General features: G+C 53.1%; 1 protein-coding gene and 1 non-coding gene across 3 annotated transcripts in view; one reads left to right on the top strand and one right to left on the bottom strand.

Annotated features, from left to right (window-relative positions):
• Nucleotides 1-8,921: 8,921 nt before the first annotated feature.
• Nucleotides 8,922-8,991, bottom strand: LOC133774744 (small nucleolar RNA SNORD123). The gene has a single exon (XR_009868140.1). It is a non-coding gene; the product is annotated as a small nucleolar RNA SNORD123 (small nucleolar RNA).
• Nucleotides 8,992-11,840: 2,849 nt separating this feature from the next.
• The window catches only part of SEMA5A (semaphorin 5A), a 473,120-nt gene continuing 467,457 nt past the window's right edge, over nt 11,841-17,503 (top strand). For both annotated transcript variants that reach the window (XM_062212003.1, XM_062212001.1), the window contains exon 1: nt 11,841-11,905. The gene's annotated coding sequence lies outside the window, so the exon portion shown is untranslated. The remainder of the gene's footprint in view (nt 11,906-17,503) is intronic.

The following is a 17,503-nucleotide window of genomic DNA, read 5'->3' as shown; positions in this document are numbered from 1 at the left end:
TTGAGTTCCTCCTCCATCACTGGCCACCTGCTTCTTTTGTTGGATGTCAAGGTGGAGACCATGTAGGTCTGTTTATGGGCTCTCTGCTGCGTGGTTCTCTTTGTCTATCCCTGGGCCAGTATTTCAGTGTCTCGATCTTTATAGCTTTATGAACAGCACTGATAGATTCCCACCAATCTTGCTCGTCTTCTGCAGAAATCCCTTAACCATTCTTGGAGATTTGCTCTTGCTTTGCTTATACGTTGTGTGATCTTAAGTTCCTCAGAAAAGCACTTGAGACTTTGATGAGCTCTGGCAGTGTATCCAGGAATGACCTTGGGGAGTATTCAAGACTTCATAAACTACAGCATTCCATACACAGATGGGGGGTAGTGTCAGAGTATTTAAATTGCATGTTATAAAATTTCTACAAAAGTATTTCAGAATTGGCAGAACTTTCCATATTCTAATTGCTGATCTGTAGATTTCAAGTGTTTTTATTGGAAATAATTATATCATCTGTAATTAAGAGTTTATTCTCCCTTCTCTCTCTCTCTCTTTTTTTTTTTTTTTTACAGGCAGATTTAGACAGTGAGAGAGAGAGAGAGAGACAGAGAGAAAGGTCTTCCTTCCATTGGTTCACCCCCCCAAATGCCACCACGGCCAGCGCACTGCGCCGATCCGAAGCCAGGAGCCAGGTGCTTCTTCTGGTCTCTCATATGGGTGCAGGGCCCAAGCACCTGGGCCATCCTCCACTGCACTCCCGGGCCACAGCAGAGAGCTGGACTGGAAAAGGAGCAACCGGGACAGAATCCAGTGCCCCAGCCAGGACTAGAACCCAGGGTGCCGGCGCTGCAGGCGGAGGATTAGCCTAGTGAGCCCTGGCGCTGGCCATATTTATCCCTTTTCCATCATTGTTTTAGCATTGAAGAAAAGTGTCCAAAAGGAGCATGTTTGGATCTTCTCTTTCCAACTGAATGTCTCCAACTTTTCACCACTGATGGTCAAGTTTTTTATTGATTTACTTGGTAGAGGATCTGTCAAATTAGCAACTTACCTTCTACCAGTAGTTAGCTAAGAGGCTTTCAAAAAATAATACAGGTTGAGTTCAAAGTATATTCTGCGTCTGTTGAAATGTAGAACATATAGAAAGAAAACACCAAAGTATGTCCTGCACCTGTTGAAATGATCATGCGGTCTTTGTTCTTTGATGTGTTGATGAGGTGATTTATATTAGCAAATTTTCTAATGATGAGTTTTTGAAAGTTTGGCTGATGATTTTTCTGTTCACTGAAATATGTTTTGCAAAATGGACGAGCATTGACTATTTGGAAGGCTTTTTCTAGAAAACCCACCAGGTCTCTGTGTATTTTACCTGGCAAGTATTTACTGATTTGGTTTCTTTAATGGTTATAGTTTTATTTGGATTTTCATTACTTCTTTAGTTTTCTGGAGCTGAAGTTTTCTCGGAGGTTACAGATCTTTCCAGAAGTTGGATTGCTTTATTAACCTTTTTAAGAAGCTTTGGAGTCATTGGCCCGTTCTAAAGTGTTTTTATAGTCTGCTCCATTCATGTGTAGTAATGGCACCGTTTCCTTTTGCTCTATTCTTTAGCCACATCATGTTTATATTTTGATGTGGCACGTGAGTTTTCCAGACTTCCACCAGGTCTTCTTTGTCGTCTGAGTTACTAGAAATGTGTTTTACCACTCACAAATTTGAAATTTATGTATTTATTTTTTAAGATTTATTTTTATTTATTTGAAAGAGTTTCAGAGAGAGGCAGAGACACAGAGAGAGGTCTTCCATCTGCTGGTTCACTCCCCAGATGGCCGCAATGGCCGGAGCTGTGCTGATCCAAAGCCAGGAGCCAGGAGCCTCTCCAGGATCCCCAACACAGGTGCAGGGGCCCAAGGACTTGGGCCATTCTCCACTGCTCTCCCACACCACATCAGAGAGCTGGATTGGAAGTGGAACAGCCTGGACCAGAACTGGTGCCCACATGGGATGCCCACTCCTCAGGCCAGGGCTTTCACCTGCTGTGCCACAGTGCCAGCCCCACAAATTTGAAATTTAAAACAATGGTTTTTAGTATGCTATAAATTGGTTTTATGGTATAGATTATTCACAATTCATTGGGTCTTGTTTGATGACACTTGGCTACGTTTTGTAAATCTGCGAGTATTTGATATACCCATTAGAATATAGTTGTTAATCGCTTTTCTCAGGATAGCTAAATTAATACTTTTTTTTTCTGTTGACATCGCTTACTGAGAGAAAAGTGATCCAGCTACATGATCGTGGGTTTGTTGTAATTTTTTCTAATAATTACATAAATTTTAATTTGTATCTTGAAATTATTTTTAATTGAATTCACATTTGTATTTTCTGATGCACCAAATCACTTGTAGATACTGAAAACTTATAGTTAAAAAGATTTTAGTTTTAAAAATCTACTTTTCCAATGGTAGCATTTGTAAAACAAGTTCATTTTTTAAAAAAAGTTTATTTTCATCTATTTGAAAGAGAGAGAGAGAGAGAAACAGAGAGATATTCCATCCACTGGTTCATGCCTCAAATGCCTGCAACAGCCAGGCCTCAGCCAGGCCTCAGCCAGGCCTCAGCCAGCATCCTGGAACCATCTGGGTCTCCCACGTGGGTGACAAGAGCCCAAGCACTTGAGCCATTATCCACTGCTTCCCAGCGCGCATGAGCAGGAACCTGGACAGAAAGTGGAATAGTGGGATTTGAACCAGGCACTCTGATATGTGATGTGCGCATCCTAAGAAGGAGCTTAACCCACTGTGCCACAACACCTGCCCACCCAGCTTCATTTTAATTGATGTCTGCCTCTTATTTTATTTCCCATATTTAAATCATTTGAGGTTAGGTTGGCTCCATGGCTCACTAGGCTAATCCTCCGCCTGCAGCGCTGGGACCCTGGGTTCTAGTCCCAGTCGGGGCGCTGGATTCTGTCCCGGTTGCCCCTCTTCCAGGCCAGCTCTCTGCTGTGGCCAGGGAGTGCAGTGGAGGATGGCCCAAGTGCTTGGGCCCTGCACCCCATGGGAGACCAGGAGAAGCACCTGGCTCCTGGCTTTGGATCAGCGCGGTGTGCCGGCCGTAGTGGCCATTTGGGGGGTGAACCAATGGAAGGAAGACCTTTCTCTCTGTCTCTCTCTCTCACTGTCTGACTCTGCCTGTCAAAAACAAACAAAAACAAACAAACAAAAAAACGAAACCCCACTATTTGAGGAGCAGAGAGACGAAGAACTCCCATCTGCTGGTCCACCGTTGAGCCACTCTAGCTGTGCAGCTGGGGTTTCAGTGGACTGTCCGTCTGGAAGGTATTGGAGATGAACCTTGGTGGCATCCTAGAGGTGACAGCTCTGCAGGTACACAGAGGGCACGCACCGTGGAGGCCTGGCTGCTTGCACCTGAATTTCAAAGACGGCCTCTGGGAGCCTCAGGGCCAAGCAGAGCTGTCACAGTGGGTGAGTCGGGAGCAGTGTGGCCTGCCACAGAGAATTGCCCCTCCTGCCATGCTCTCAGGAGCTACGGGGGCAGGGCCACTCCAAGTCTTCAGACCGTGGCTGGATCTTGGGAGCTCCTAACCAGCCTGAGCTCCCAGGCGCCCAGCTGGAGGGCGTCTGCCCCGGATGAATCGTGCGCCGGGCGGGCCTCCGCCATCTGTGGCACAGATGGGACTCAGAAGAGTCCAGACTCAGACTTTGAAGTCACGCTTGCACAACTTAAGACTTGCGAGGCTCCTGGGACGAAACGAATTTATTCTGTATGTGAGGAAGACGTGAACTCTGGGGGTCGGGAGAAGAGTGCTAACGTCGGAATGAGTGTGTCTCCGTGAAGATTGGCACTTCCACAGGGCGACAGTATTAAGAGGCGGGGCCCTTAGGGGGAGGTCTGTTCCCTTGTGAGCGGGATCAGCAACCTTATCAAAGGGCTGGGGGGAACCAGTTGGCCCCCTTGCCCTTCAGCATCCCTGCCGTGGGAGGCGGCAAGTTGCCAGCTTGGAAGCCGTGGCTGGGCCCTCCCCAGTCAGGGAGCCTGCCAGGGCCTTGAAGTGTGTGTTGTGTACAGATGACTGGGCTGAAGGTGTTCTGTGATAGCGGACCTGAGAGGGCTCACACAGTACCCATCGCTGTTCTTTTGCAAGAACGAGCACCACCCTTGATGTCTGTGTTGGGTCAGTACTCCCACGCTTCTCTGGGGTCTCGCTCTCAGGCGCCTCAGCAGGGAGCTGGACGGGAAGTGGAGTGGCGGGGACTTGAACTGGTGCCCATATAGGATGCCGTGCTGCAGGCATTGGCTTAACCTGCTGTGCCACAGCCCCAGGCCCTGGGGTCTCACCCTCTTCCTGGTTCCCCTGCTTTCTTGTTGGACCCTTCTCTCTACAAATGTCAGCTCAAATGCCTCATCTCCAGTGAGGCCTCTCCTGACCCCCCCGATGCTGCATGTCCACTGATGGCATTTATCAAGGCTCACGACATCCTGTGTGCGCCACAGTGGCTCCCCACCGCCCTCCACAGGCTGCAACTCCTGATTGGGCAGCCACCCTCTCTGTGCAGCTCTGCGTTCATGCTTGGTAGACAGCTGTGGGCCTGGCATGTGTGTGCAGCAAGCTTGGGGGAAGGAGGGAAAGCAGGGTGAGGGGGTGAGGGCTGCAGGGGCCGACACGTGGAGGAGGCTTCAGGAATGTGCCGGCTCTGCAGACGGCAGTACTCCCATTAGAAGTGCACTTTGCCGAAAACTGGAGAGTGGGAGTGACGGCTAAGGTCAGTGCAGCCATCTCTCTCGCAGGCTGTGAAGTCTGGGGTTGGGCAAGGATGGACTGAGACGTGCGCCCCCCACGGACCAGGGATTTAGGTGTCTGTTTCCACCACCATCCTTGGCTCATGGCTGACATCCTCAAGATCTGAGATGGTGCCTGGGGTCTCAACTCACAGAGGTCGGACAGGAGGGCAAGGAAGACCATGCCCCACTTGTCCTTTGTAGTTAGTCTTTTACAAAGTCTTAAAAAAGAAAAAAAGTTATATTTGCTTGAAAGGAAGAATCAGAGCGGGAGTGAGAGAGTGAGAGAGCACCCGCTTTCCGAGGTGCATTGGTAGGGTGCTGGATCAGAAGTGGAGCAGCCAGGACTGACTGGCACTCCCACGGGGGATGCTGGTGTCTCAAATGTGGCCTTGTTCTGTGCTCTACGTCGTCAGCCCCTTTGTCAAGCCTTTCATGGTCTCCTGCCTGCCTCCACATTTGTCAGTCATAGCCAAGTTCCATGGCGTCACTCAGCTGGAAGTTGCTGGTGTGTGTGTGTGTGGGGGGGCAGGGGGTCTTAACGCTAGGCAGTTCGCAGTTGGACGACGTGGTGGGGATGACGCCATGTGATGAATGACTGCTGCAGACACGAAGACCAGAAGTGGGGTGTCGGCACTTTGGTGGGAGATGCCGACATTCCTGATTAAGACAAAACTCATGAGATTTGATGAAGGGGCCGAAGTGTCCTTGTGGGAGGGGCTACAGGGAATTTGAGGACTCTCCTCCTTACTGGTGTGCTTCCAGACACTGTGCCTGCTGGTCCAATGTCACTTAATAGTTTTTTTTTTAAAAAAAAACAAACTATTTTTTAAAGATTTATTTATTTGAAAGTCAGAGTTACACAGAGAGAGGAGAGGCAGAGAGAGAGAGGCAGAGTGATCCGAAGCCATGAGCTTCTTCCAGGTCTCCCATGAGGGTGCAGGCGCCGAAGGACTGGGGCCATCTTCTACTGCTTTCCCAGGCCATGGCAGAAAGCTGGATCGGAAGTGGAGCAGCTGGGTCTCGAACTGGCGCCCATATGGGATGCCAGCCCCTCAGGCCAGAGTGTTAACCTGCTGTGCCACAGTGCTGGTCCCAGTCCCTAGATTTATTTGTAAGGCAATGTTACACACACACACACAGAGGGCGAGAGGGAGAGGGAGGGAGGGAAAGAGGGGAGAGATAGACAGAGAATGACTGAATGAATCACCCATTGGCCAAGGTGGGGCCAGGCCAAAGCCAGGAGCTTCTGCTGGGTCTCCCTCCTGGGTTGAAGGGGCCCAGGTACTTGGGTCATCCTCCGTTGTTTTTCCCAGGCCATCCCCAGGGAGCATGATTGGAAGTGGAGCAGCCTGGACAGGAACCAGCACCCTTATGGGATGCCAGCACTGCATGTGGCAGCTGTCATGCTTGGCCCTTGCTTAATATTCTTCTCATTGAGCTCAACGTAACTGAGTTGATCTCTTTGGTACATCTTGAAATAAACTAAGGCAGAGTAATTTATCCTCCCATATCTAAGCAGGAAACATACTATTTTTTAAAAGCTTTATTTATTTGAAACGTACAGTTACAGAGGGAGAGAGGGAGTGAGAGAGAGATCTTCTGTCTTCTAGTTCACTCCCCAAATGGCTGCAATGGCTGGAGCTGTGCTGATCTGAAGCCAAGAGCCAGGAGCTTCTTCTGGGTCTCCCATCTGGGTACAGGGGCCCAAGCACTTGGGCCATCTTCTACTGCTTTCCCAGGCCATAGCAGAGAGCTGGATCAGAAGCGGAGCAGCTGGGACTCGAACCGGCGCTCATATGGGATGCCAGCACTGCAGGCAGTGGCTTTACCCGCTATGCTACAGCAGCGACAAATACTACTTTTGAAAAGATTTTTCCAAAGGTGTATACTCTGCTCCCCCAGCCCCACTCCTGGCTGTAAGTTTAAGATAGCAGCATACAGAAGACATTGCTTAGGGGTCATCGCTGTGGTGTAGTGGGTTAAGCCACTGCCTGCAGCACTGGCATCCCACATGGGCACCTGTTTGAGTCCCAGCTCTTCTACTTCCAACCCAGCTCCCTGGGAAAGCAGTGGAAGATGGCCCAAGTCTTTGGGCCCCTGCACCCATGGGAGATCCAGAAGAGGTTTCTGGCCAGCTCTAGCTGCATTGGCCATTTGGGGAGTGACCAGCAGGTGGAGGACCTCTTGCTCTCTCTCCCTCTCCCTCTCTGTAACTCTACCTTTCAAGTAAAATAAATAAATCTTTTTTAAAAAAGGACATTGCTTAGTAAGTACCAAACATACCTTGTTTACATGTGCAGGCATTCTTTGCTTAGAGACACTCAAGACATACAAAGCCTCCAAGTCAGAAAATAACATGCAGGAAAGCAGACGGACGCTTTCTCTCTGTGCCACGAACCATCTGCGTCTCCTCTAGGTATTCCAAAACTCTCTTAAACTTAGCCTTTTTCCCTCTCCTATCATATACATAAGACAACTTGGCTTGTTTTGAACACACCAATCTTATTTTATGGAAATGGGATTGCTAGAAAATATATCCAGAAACCTAACCGAGAAGATAAACTACTTCCAGATTTCTGGAATACTTTGGTTTTTCTGGGAAGACAGCTGAAGCAAATCACAGTGCTTTATTAATAGGCCCTTACTGGAAGGCTGAAGAATCCCTAACTCTCCTAGGATCACCACGGATAGTGCACCCTGCCTGTTCCCTGTTCCTGAGTGAGCCCATCTTCTCCATCATTGAGTTACTGCTGCAGCTAGGGTTCTAACCAGGCTGCTCCCTTGACCTTGGCAGTGAGGTGGGGAATGCGCGTCTCAGATGTGACATTCGGAACTCAGGGGGGCTGGCCAGCCAGCACAGGACACCTCAGTGGCAAAGCTCTCCTCTCTGTTCAGACCTGGAGGGCCCTGTGTGGAAACCCACACTTCCAGGAAGGGCCAGTGAGGGTTCCTACAGGACACAGGCTGGCCGCAGGCTCAGGACAGCCACCTGCTGTGCTTTGTGCACATGTCTGCTCAGTCTCCTAGCCACGGCCTCTTTATCCATTCTGTCTCTGCATTGCTTTTTTTTTTTTTTTTCATCCTCTTTAATAGCACCGGTCTGTTTATTCTGCCAAGGAAGTAGACTACAGGGGGCTGGCTCTTGGGGTAAAGGAACCCTAAAGCAGCTTTGGCAAAACTCAAGTGACTGAAATAGGAACTGACAGCTAGCCTGAAACTGCCCCTAGTTCAAGATTCTCCATCTCCTAGTCTTTGGAAACCATCACCATGTCACCTGTAGCCACCATTGTGGGTCTTGCAAATACTTTAAAGGAAAGGAAGAAAAGCAACACCAGCCATCTCAGTGAGTGGCACGCCTCAATCAAATGCCACAGCTTCAAGCCAGTATTTTACTATGTTAGGAAAACAACTCGGGGCCAGTGCTGTGATGTAGTAGGCTTAGCCTCTGCCTGTGGTGCCGGCATCCCATAACTGAGCTGGTTAAGTTTCTAGGCTGCTCCTCTTCCTATCCAGCTCTCTGTTGTGGCCTGGTAAAGCAGTGGAGGATGGTCCAAGTGCTCTGGCCCCTACACCCACATGGGAGACCCAGAAGAAGCTCCTGGCTCCTGATCAGCCTAGCTGTGGCCGTTGTGGCCATTTGGGGAGTGAACCAGCAGATGGAAGAGCTATCTCTCTCTCCATCTGTCTGTAACTCTACCTCTCAAATAAATAAATAAAATCTTACAAAAAACAAACGACTGATAGGGTTGATCAGAATACCTGGCAGTTTTTTAAGTTCTTAAATGCCATGGGTCTAAAAGAAGGGAACCAGGGAAAACAGAGACCACACGTGGGTGATGACTGTAACGCGTCACTCGGCTCACTTGTAGAAACAGTCAGTTACAGTGCCCATGTCAAGAAGCTGAGGTTGTTCCTAATGTTAATCCGATCTGATCCCATTCTTAAAGGCCACGGATGGTGGGTTCCCCTCTCCATGGTCACGTGGTCGGCGGAGCTTCTTCGCCTCTGCGCCTTGGGCTCTTCTCTAGGACGTGGCTGACCCTCAGGCTCTAGGGAGGGAAGACAAGACAAGAGGGCAGCGCCTGGTGAGTTCCGAGACAACGCCGCCCTCCGTACCTCCAACCAGAAACCGAGGTGAATCAGGAAATGGATGGCCTTTTTCAAGTCACATGAATCAGCCCCCCAGGAGTCATCATCTTCACCACCACTTTGTGAGCTCCCTTTTCCCTACAGCACTTCGGGGACAGCGTGTTTTTATTTGCAGAGGACTAAACACTGTTTAAAAACAACCCCCTTCCATTTTCCAGTGGTAGCAGCAGAACCTTTCATGTGGGCAGCTCCTTAGTGAGCAAAGCCTTTTTAACAGGAAGAAAATCATTTAGGAAAGGAAATACCTGTGAATACTTTAGCATAATTTTATTTAACGAGAGCTGACCGAGGCGCTGGCTCCTGGCTGCGGGTCTCCCCTTTCACACAGCCTGTCTCCTTCACCACCCACACCTGACTCCTCCGGGCCAGCCAGGTCTCAGGGGTGGGCAGGTGGGCGCTCTCTAAATGAACAGACTCGCTCAAGAAACAGTCCCCAGATCCAGGGGCGAAATCCCCTCCTCGTTTTGGGTCCTCTGCACTTTAAGGATGGGCTCTAAATTGTAATTTGATTTCGTTCCCTGCTTACTAGCAATTTGTTTGCGGCTCATTATCAGCAAAATATGTCTTTTAATGATGCTTCAATGAGGCTGTAAAGAGTAGCACTAGCTCCCCCTTCCCCCAGGTATTTAATTTACCCAGTTAAATGCCTTATCAGCCCTCCTTGGTTATGCCATAGAAGGCTATTTTCTTCCCACTGCTCAGCCTTGCATGCCAAGAGTTGTTATTTATCATTTATTTTTTTGAAGTGCTAACTGCCTTTAAGCACAATGTTGGGAGGCAAGAACAGGGTTGGCTAAATACATTTGGGTCATTTCTGTCTCCCTTGCCCTAGCCACACAGGTCTTGGAAGGCAGAGCTGCAAGGTTCCAGCTAAGGCAGTGTTCCCCGGGCCCGCCCTCTTTCTCCCAGGAGCCTCCGTGCCACGTAGGCAAGAGAACGAGAATGTCAGGAATGGAGCGAGCGCCCCACGGGCCACGCTCAGAAGGGAGCCGCGCTAAGCTTTCCATTCAAGTCCCCAGGAGCCAGCAGCTGCCACCCGCCAGCCTGGCAGCCAGCAAAGTGTCCCCGAGAGGCCGGCCCAGCTACTGAGACTTCCTCCGAGTGAGGACTTGGGTGTCCGAGGCAGCTGGAGCACCAGTGCCCCGACAGGGCACTTGGGGAGGCCCGTGCTTTTGTGGAAAGCTGCAGAACTTTGAATTGCTGCATACAAAACCTAGGCCATTTGCGTTTCCACGGCCCTGCTCTTGGGGCTGCGTGGCTCCTGTTTGAGTTCTGGCACACTCAGGCCAGCAGCTACCGCGAGCTCCAGGGACCCTCGCGGTGCCGGCGGGCCCCAACCAAAGCTGCAGGAGCGCCCGCGTGCGTGGCGCGCGGGCATCGGTGCACCTTCGGGGGGGGTTCGGGGGGGGCACTCATGCGTTTCCTTATGCAGGAACTCCTGAAAGCCACCCCCTGAGGCTCAGAGGGGGAACAACGGCCCGAGAGACCGCTGCACCCCCGCATTCAGAGGGAAAGGGTCCCGCGCGGCCATGGGGCACCGGACCCGAGTTTTACGCACGCCTCATCCTCCCACTCGCGGTCTGCGCAACTGAAAACCCAGCGAGGCCGACCCCTCCCCACCGTCCCCTTGAGCAGCGCGGGAGCCAGAGTAACCAAGTAGGAAGTTAAAGGCGTCTTCGGTGATGCTTTGTTTGCTTTCCAATTCCAGTTTTTTCCATCTGAGTACTTCCTCAACAAGGCCCAAAGAGCCCGGCAAAATGCAACAAGTAGCATCAGTCCCAGGCCCGACTGCGTCCCCCTGGGGCTCCGCTCGGCCTCCTGGGCACCCCTGGACCTGCAGCTCCCGGGTGTCCAACGCCCTGATTTAACCTCGCCGACATCGGCCCAAAGTCCCCGGCACGCTCACCCCCAAGTCTCTCCTCCAGCCCCCGCCAAGGAGTTCCCTGCCGGGCACGCCAGGAGCGGGTGGGGAAATCTCCTGAACACAACATCTCCACCCCTGGGCGCCCCCAGACCCGGATGGCCCCTGCCCACCCTCCACGCGGCGGGATTCGGCCAAGGGGCGCGCACGTACCTGGAGCCGAGGCCGGCGGAGCGGACGCGCCACGTCGCGGGGCTCGGCCCGCGCCGCCTGCCGCCCTTTATACCGCCCCCGCCCCCCACCCCGTGTGGCCACGTCTGAGCCGCGGGACCGGGGGCGGGGGGCCTCAGATGGCCTCTGCGGGGCCGCGGAGGGGGCCCCCGGGAAGCGCGCGCTGGGGCCACCGCCAACCAGCGAGGCGGCAGTGGGGCCCCCGGGGTGCAGTGGGGCGCCCCCGGCGCGGAGGGGGTCCCGTCCCGGGCAGAGGCGGGTCGGGGGAGGGACCCAGAGGTCAGGCGCGGGGTGGGGCGCTCGGGTTTCACTCGCGCGGGGAGGGGGACGAGGAGGAGGAGGAGGAGGAGGAGGCGCGGCGGCGGGGGCGGGCCGGGGGCGGGGCGAGGCGGCCCCGAGCTGCCCGCCCCGCGCTCCAGCCCGCGCGCCCCGCGCCGCTCTACTCGCCGGGAAGGCGGCGCCGGCGGCGGCTGCTCTCGCTGCGCCCGCTCCCGCGCGCTGCCTCCCGCCGCGGGTGGGCTCCGCAGCCCCCGGCCGGCAGCCGCGACCCCGCGCCTCTCCCCGGCGGGAGGCTGACCGGCGCGCGTGGCGCCCTTCTCCCAGCCGCGGCTCTCCGGTGGAGCTGGCTCGGGCACCCAACTTTGCCATCTCTGCCGCGGTCCCCGCTCGGTTCGAGCCTGCCCCCTCGCCGGCCGGCCGCGAGCCCGGGGACCGTGCGCCTGGCGGCCCCGCGCGTACCCCCAGCCCGGAGCGCCACGGGTAGGGGGCGGCGGCGGCTGCCTCGACTTCTCTCGCCCGCTCTGAAGCTTGTCCGGCCGGAAGCTGAGGACGCCCAGGGCGCCCAGGCGCTGGATGCCCGAGCGCGCCCTGCACCTGGTGAGCGCCGGGGGCGGCCGCGGGGGGCTGGGGGCGGGGTGCTGTGGATCTCAGCTGCGGGCACCTGGGCCGGGGACAGCCCAGTGGTGCGCGTGCGGGATCGGGGGCGCCCGCAGTCGGGCCAGCGCACGAGCTGGAAGTTTGCGTCCCCGCCTGTGGCGAGCTCCGAGCGTGCAGAGGGAAGCTGCAGGAGTGTCCTGGTGGCCGACGGGCGGTGGGCGAGACTGGACCCCGGCCCCGCGCCCCCGAAAGGCTCCGGGCGGAGGTCCGTGCGCGGGCGCGCACGCGGCCAGGCTCGCTCAGCCCGGAGCCCGGGGCTGGAGGCCGGGCGCGGGGGGCTTCCTCGCAGCCCTGAGGACGTGGGCAGGTTCGCAGGCTCTGGCGACTGGGGGCTTCGCGCGGCGCAAGCCGGGGGACAGGGGGGGACTTGGGCGCAGCTCGGCGGGGGCGCTTTGGTGAATGAGGGGGCCCCAGGCGCGGGAGGCGGATCCCGGGGAGCCGCCTGCCAGGTGGGCTGCAGCCAGGCAGGCCCGGTCGCGGGAGTCTGCGCCGCTGCACGGCTGGCACCCCCGGGGCTCGGAGTTTGGGGGCCCGAGGCGGATCCGGACCGCGCAGGCACCGTGCCTCCCCGGAGGCTGCGGCGGGACAGTGGCGGGGCGCGGCGCCCGGCCTAGCGCGGTCCGCTGCGGGCTCCCGGGGCGTTGGCGGGAAGCGCCTTCGCCTCGCGGTTCCAGCCCCGCTCGCTTTGTACCTGGATGCGGCTGCCCGGAGTTGGGATTTAACTTTCCTGCGCCTGCGGCGTTCCGGGGACCCCCGGCAGGGGGCGCTGAGAGCGAGCGCTCGGAGGGCGAGAGGATGGCTATCGGCTGTGGCTCCGTGCTGGCTGGCTGGCTGGCTGGCTGGCTGGGGTGGGGGTCCCAGCCTGCACCGAGCGGCACCCGGCCGGTCTGGCAGGAATTCCCTAGTGCGGGAGCTGGGGGCCCCAGGAGTAGGGACAGGGGACGGGGCATGCCAACACCAGGGTGACTGTCGCTCTGACCGCGCAGCTGTGTGCGCTGCTGGCGCCCGCTTCTCCCTGGCAGCACCTTAGCCACACGCCAGGAGCAGCAAAGGATTGTTGCGACTACGTTTAAGAAGCGCAGTTGTGTGTCACGGTGGACCCAGGAAGGGCAGTGTCCCAGCTGGGAGACGGCAGATCGGTTATTAGTTGTGGACTTCTGGTCTTTCGTAAGGAGGCTCAGAAAGAAGAGCAGACAGAGATTTTCCAGGATCTAATCAGGGTTGTTGAATTGTTAATTAAGGCCGGTTCCTCTATGCAAGAGAGGGCGGAGCTTAGTAGGTCTAACTTGGAGCCACCGGTTCACCATCAGGATTTAACCAGGCACCTGAAGCTTTTTACGACCGCAGCAATTGCATATTGGTGCTGTTGCTTGCCTCCAAGATAACATGGATTTTTTTTTTCTACCCCCAGCTATTTCTTTTTCCTGGTTAGTTTTGCATTAAAAAAGGAAAACCAGTTCTGGGTGTGTTTGGTCTACTGCAAGCACAGATTTGTTTCCTGAACTTTCTAGCCTGTGAAATCTGGGGAGGTAGACGCAGCCTGAGGTCACACTGCGTGTTCCTGTGCTTGGACCCGCGGGGCTGTTCCACTGGGGTCTCCTTTTATGTGCTCTGGGTCAAGATGGATGAGGCTAATCCGTGTGCGCTTTTTACGAATTGCACTGTGGCTTATTTGGTTGTTTTAATGGCAAACAGCTGCAAGATCCCTCCTGCGCGCGAAGGCTTTGGTCTCCTGGGTGGTAAAGCTCGCCTCTGTCCAAAGGAAGTTTTGGAGATGTTCAGAAGTTGGTAAAAATAAACCTGCATTCTTCCTCCCCTTTGCGAGCGATTCCCTCCCCACGTCTGGAGAGAATGAAACAGAGGCGCTTGCAGTGCTGAGGCTGTGAGGACGCGTGGGCCTTGGGAACGCCATGAATAGAACAGGTTCCTGCAAACTTCTGCATGCGTGTTGGAGGGTTCCTGGGCTGTGGGAAGCCTGCTGCCGATCTGCAACAAGATATTTTGCTCCAAAGTCACTTTCGCCTCTTCCCCGGGGGGCACATATTCAAACCAACAAACTTCTGTCTGTGTTGTGTACTAGAAAATCAGACGCGGCGGCAGCTCCTTGGGAGTTGGCAGCTCCTTGGGAGTTACGGTGGCCTTGCTGGTGTCAGAGCGATCGAAGTTATAATTAACTTGGGAGGCTCTTTGTGGGGATTCCAAATGTCCATTCTTATTGGTCGTAAAGTCACTGAAGTTGAGGCGTTGCTTCTGACACCTATGCAGGAAATTGGGGGAGGAGGAACTGAAGGACTTGGCTGCAACTCCAGCCAAAGGCATGGCAGCATTCCGTTACATAAACGACTGATCACGGACTCGAACTCCAGGGCTAACCAAGATCTGAAACGAATCCCAACGCAGAGGTTTGGATTACAAATCATGATGTGCACCATAGAACAAATTAATTAGTTTGCAATAAATGCCATTTTTGTATGCCATTATGTGCAAATATCTGAGAAAAGTGGTCCTACATTCTACATTAAGTCCTCTATAATTCTTGATTCTAAAATTGTACCAAATTTTTCTTTAAAAAAATGCTTCTGAAATTGTTGCTATAGTAACCCAGATACATGGCTTAGGGTATACATTATAATTCCAAGGTGACATGTTTTTATGTTCAGTACTAAATAATGTTTAAAATGTAAATTACAGTGTCTAACAAATTGAGTTACAACAAAGGGCAGAGTGTCTGATGCAGAACCTCGTACACTAATGCTCCCTTGTGCTAATTTGTATGGAGAAAGTTAACTGTTTCCTGGAATTCTCAAATGACAGCGTCTGAGTTTGGAGCGTGGTAAGCTGTCCTGAGTTCTTTGGTAGACAGCACAGATCCATGTTGCCAGTCAGTGCCTTTCTCGATTGAGATGCAGAAGTATGGCTGGAGGTGGCTGGGTTTTGGTTTTGCTTTGTTTTTAATCTCTCCGCGGCCCTGCAGAGTTGCTCTGTTGTAGGTAGGGGCTTTCTACTGTTTCTGACGCCTGCCTGCATCGGTAGCATCATGGAGATCGGTTCAGCAAGGGAAGGACCAGCAGTTTGATGAAGAAACTTCTGATACACACAGTAAAGCATTGTTTATTTCTTTGGTGAATTTTTCTGCTACCAGTTACCCACATACAAAAGTCAATTTCAGATAGCGAGAAAAGATAAAAAAAAAAGTGAAAGTGAGCTAGAGCATATGTAGATAAACTTCACCTTCAATGATCCTACCCCAGGGTTGTTTGATTCGGAATTGAAGCCAAACTGAACACAGAAAATGAAAACCCAAGCCAGAAAAGACGTGGATCCTCAGTGCTTCCTTTGGACAGCCTGGCGTGGCCGCAGTCAGTCTTTGCCACCGTTTCGCAGAGCACCACGAAGCCAGACAGCTTCACAGTCAAGGTATACTTCACCTGGGCCATGGCATTTAAAATAGGACTAACGCAACAGTGGGCTCAAGAAAACAGGCATTTTTTTCAAAGGAATTGCTGTTGCTGGTTGAGGAGAGCAAAGGTGGCCACTCTTTATTTCCCCTGCATTTTACGAGGTGTCAGCCTAGGAGTGGCTCCATTTGGAAGAAGTAAAAACTATTCTACTTTGTGCTCCTTTCCCATCCATGCACTAAAATTGGTTCCCTGATTAAGGTTGTGAGGGGTGGGGGTCTAGTTAAAAAGAAAATAAAGTTTTAGAGGAAGATTTTTTTTCTTTTTGGCCATGAACTCGCTAATCTTTTCTTTCTTTCGTTCTTTGAAACTGTGATTCTGACAAATCGGTGAACCTGGAGTTGGTGGAGAGCGCTGAGGGGCTATTCACTGGAGCAGTTGCATTCCATGTTGGGTTCTTGTGTGCATTTGAGAGTAAATTACATTGCGGCAGTAGGTAATTCAGTTACAGATCCGTAGGATAAGTAACTGGGAAAGTGATGCTGTCACAGCAAGTCTACTGGAGAAAGGATGCCGTATTTGCTGGGATGTGAAATTAAGTAAGTTCTAGGCAAGTGACAGCCAGGACTGCGTGGGGACTACCGGTGCGCAGGGAGCGGAGCCTCTGGCAGTTCACATCCGCCCCACATGTGGCAAGGATACGTGAGACACATGTGGAGAGGAAAACAGAGCCAAGGAAGAACAGAGGAAAAATCCTACTAAGCAATTTCCCGTGATTTACATGCAAAATCATAAAATAGCAAGTGCTTGGCTGCCTCTGTTTCTTGTGACTCATAGGAGAGAGGTGCTCCTTGCAAATGGACTCCACATAAAACATAACTTCTTCTGCAGAACAGCCTGGAACTTTGTCACGTCTTCCGGAGGGCCCCCACAGATGCCCAGGCCAGCCATCAAAGCCACAGCTGCCCGCCGCTCAGCACCTCCGAAACTGGGTGTGGAGAGGGCACGTCAGAGACCAGGGCTGTTGTGCTCAGAGATCCTGGGACCAAGTGGATTTTGGAGTCATACCTTGCTTCTATGATGCCTGTCTTTTTAAAATTTATTCTTTTTTAAATTGAAAGTGGAAGGGGAAGGAGGGACAGAGGGAGAGAGAGAGAGAGAGAGAGAGATCGGTCTTTGATATGCTGGTTCATGCCTGAAATACTTGGAACAGCCAGGGCTGGGACAGACTGGAGCCAGAAGCTCCATCCTGGTTTCCATGCATGGTGGGGACCCAAGTACTTGAGCCGTCCCCTGCTGCCTCCAGGGTGCGCGTTAGTAGGAAGCACAGGTGGGACTCGATCCCAGGCACTCTGATATGGGATACAGCGTTCCAGGTGGTGGCTGAGCCCTCTGTTGTCCCAACACCTGTCCCTGTGATTCCTTTTGTGGGACCCGGATTTAAATTTGGTGTACAAGTGTTTCGGTTATGAAGCTGAGGATATTGTTTGTAACCGGAGGCGTAAAGCGAAAATCATGTTAAGCGTTCTCTGTCCCATGGGTACTGTCATTAAGACATTGTTCATGGCCAGTGCCGCGGCTCACTAGGCTAATCCTCTGCCTGTGGCGGCGGCACCCCGGGTTCTAGTCCTGGTTGGGGCACGGGTTCTGTCCCAGTTGCTCCTCTTCCAGTCCAGCTCTCTGCTGTGGCCCGGGAAGGCAGAGGAGGATGGCCCAAGTGCTTGGGCCCTGCACCCGCATGGGACACCAGGAAGCACCTGGCTCTTGGCTTCGGATTGGTGCGCTGCTCGTAGCGGCCACTTCGGGAGTGAACCAATGGAAAAAGGAAGACCTTTCTCTCTCTCTCTCACTGTCTAACTCTGCCTGTCAAAAAAAAAAAAAAAAGACATTTTTCATGCTGGCATGCTGGTTGACCTAGATGTATAAGCTAAGTAAGAATTCATTTCTACGAGGGCTCTCACATCAAGATCTGTGAGTTCTAGCTGTAGACTTGACTTTAGAAAGAAAGTTGGGTGGAATCATGACCAGGAGCCCACGGTTTCACAGTGGCATGGCCACGGGAGAGGCCTCCACCTTCAGTTGAATGCTTGCCCCTGGGCTTGATGGCGTCCTGGGCTGGAGACAAGTCAGCCATCCAGAG

This window comes from Lepus europaeus, chromosome 15 (genome assembly GCF_033115175.1).
Source record: "Lepus europaeus isolate LE1 chromosome 15, mLepTim1.pri, whole genome shotgun sequence".
Classification (NCBI taxonomy): domain Eukaryota; kingdom Metazoa; phylum Chordata; class Mammalia; order Lagomorpha; family Leporidae; genus Lepus; species Lepus europaeus.
This window is presented reverse-complemented; position numbering and strand designations above follow the sequence as displayed.